Source organism: Limulus polyphemus, unplaced genomic scaffold (assembly GCF_000517525.1).
Source record: "Limulus polyphemus unplaced genomic scaffold, Limulus_polyphemus-2.1.2 Scaffold5200, whole genome shotgun sequence".
In the NCBI taxonomy this organism is placed as follows: domain Eukaryota; kingdom Metazoa; phylum Arthropoda; class Merostomata; order Xiphosura; family Limulidae; genus Limulus; species Limulus polyphemus.
The window spans coordinates 22,852-25,385 of record NW_013670810.1 but is presented as its reverse complement, the minus strand read 5'-3'; positions in this window follow the sequence as shown (position 1 = coordinate 25,385).

Here is a 2,534-nt window from a genome sequence, read left to right as displayed (position 1 = left end):
TCTAATTATTACGAGTGTATGAAGTTAACAATAGTAATAGTAAAACAATGTTACAAACAATCTAATTATTACGAGTGTATGAAGTTAACAATAGTAATAGTAAAACAATGTTACAAACAATCTAATTATTATGAGTGTATGAAGTTAACAATGGTAATAGTAAAACAATGTTATGAATAATCTAATTATTACGAGTGTATGAAGTTAACAATGGTAATAGTAAAACAGTGTTATAAATAAATTAATTAATTATTGTCTTTTCTATAGAACTTTTATTTTGTTCGAAACACAGTCACCAGTCTTTTCTATGTAACATTATTTTAGTTGGAAACATACCGATGAGTCTTTTCTATGTAACATTATTTTAGTTTGAGACATACCGATGAGTCTTGTCTATATAATGTTATTTTAGTTTGAGACATACCGATGAGTCTTTTCTATATAATGTTATTTTAGTTTGAGACATACCGATGAGTCTTTTCTATATAATGTTATTTTAGTTGGAGACATACCGATGAGTCTTTTCTATACAATGTTATTTTAGTTGGAAACATACCGATCAGTCTTTTCTATATAATGTTATTTCAGTTGGAAACATACCGATCAGTCTTTTCTATATAATGTTATTTTAGTTGGAAACATACCGATCAGTCTTTTCTATATAATGTTATTTTTACTTGAAACCAGTGCAGAAAGAGTTAAAAATTAGTATCAGTGTTTTATTACGTCATTTTACACAAAGAAGCAAAATTTTCAGTCATTATCATTAATGACAGAGGTTTTAAATAAAGTTTATCAATCTACTAAATGTGAGAGAAAAGTTTCAAACAGAGCTAGGTTGTCTTTAGATAATATTGTATATAGCCTTGATTATATCTATATCAACTTTACACCCCACAGCCTTGTCAGGAATCCAACACTGCCAATAATCGTACGAATCGTGTTAAGTGTACAAAATATTACTGTAATGATACAGATATCTTGTGCGCACATTCATGACTATTCCGATTTCCTTGTGACGTATATAAAATACATTTCTAATAATGTAATAACTAACTTGCGCCATCTCGTGAGCAGCTTATTGATTGTAAAATTCTTTACCAAGTATACACAAAATACTACTCTACTAGGTTTTTTATAGTATCCTGTATTCTACTAGAATATCTAGTATATGTAGGTTTCCTTCCTGTATTGTACTATAGTATCTAGTTTATGTAGGTTTCTTCTTGTATCGTGTATTCTACTATAATATCTAGTATATGTAGGTTTCTTCCTGTATTGTACCATAGTATCTAGTTTATGTAGGTTTCTTCCTGTCTTTTACTATAATTCCTAGTTTACGTAGGTTTTTTCCTGTATCCTGTCTTCTACTATAATATCTAGTTTATGTAGGTTTCCTTCCTCTATCTGTATTGTACTATAGTATCTAGTTTACGTAGGTTTCTTCCTGTGTTGTACCATAGTATCTAGTTTATGTAGGTTTCTTCCTGTATCATGTATTCTACTATAATATCTAGTTTATGTAGGTTTCTTCCTGTATCGTGTATTCTACTATAATTCCTAGTTTATGTAGGTTTCTTCCTGTCTTCTACTATAATATCTAGTACATGTAGCTTTCTTCCTGTCTTCCACTATAATATCTAGTACATGTAGGTTTCCTTCCTGTATCCTGTATTGTACTATAGTATCTAGTTTACGTAGGTTTCTTCTTGTATCCTGTATTCTACTATAATTCCTAGATTATGTAGGTTTCTTCCTGTCTTCTACTATAATATCTAGTACATGTAGGTTTCCTTCCTGTATCCTGTATTGTACTATAGTATCTAGTTTATGTAGGTTTCTTCCTGTCTTCTACTATAATATCTAGTTTATGTAGGTTTCTTCCTGTATCCTGTATTCTACTATAATATCTAGTACATGTAGCTTTCTTCAAGTATCTTTTATTCTACTATATATCTAATACATGAAGCTTTCTTCCTGTATCCTGTATTCCACTATAATATCTATTCTATGTAAGTTTCTTCCTATATCCTGTATTCTACTATAATATCTAGTACATGTAGCTTTCTTCCTGTATCCTGTATTCTACTATAATATCTAGTACATGTAGCTTTCTTCCTGTATCCTGTATTCTACTATAATATCTATTCTATGCAGGTTTCTTCCTATATCCTGTATTCTACTATAATATCTAGTACATGTAGGTTTCTTCCTGTATCCTATATTCTACTATAATATCTACTCTATGTAAGTTTCTTCCTATATCCTATATTCTACTATAATATCTATTCTATGTAAGTTTCTTCCTATATACTATATTCTACTATAATATCTATTCTATGTAAGTTTCTTCCTATATACTATATTCTACTATAATATCTATTCTATGTAAGTTTCTTCCTGTATCCTATATTCTACTATAATATCTGGTACATGTACGTTTCTTCCTATATACTATATTCTACTATAATATCTAGTCTATGTACGTTTCTTCCTATATACTATATTCTACTATAATATCTATTCTATGTAAG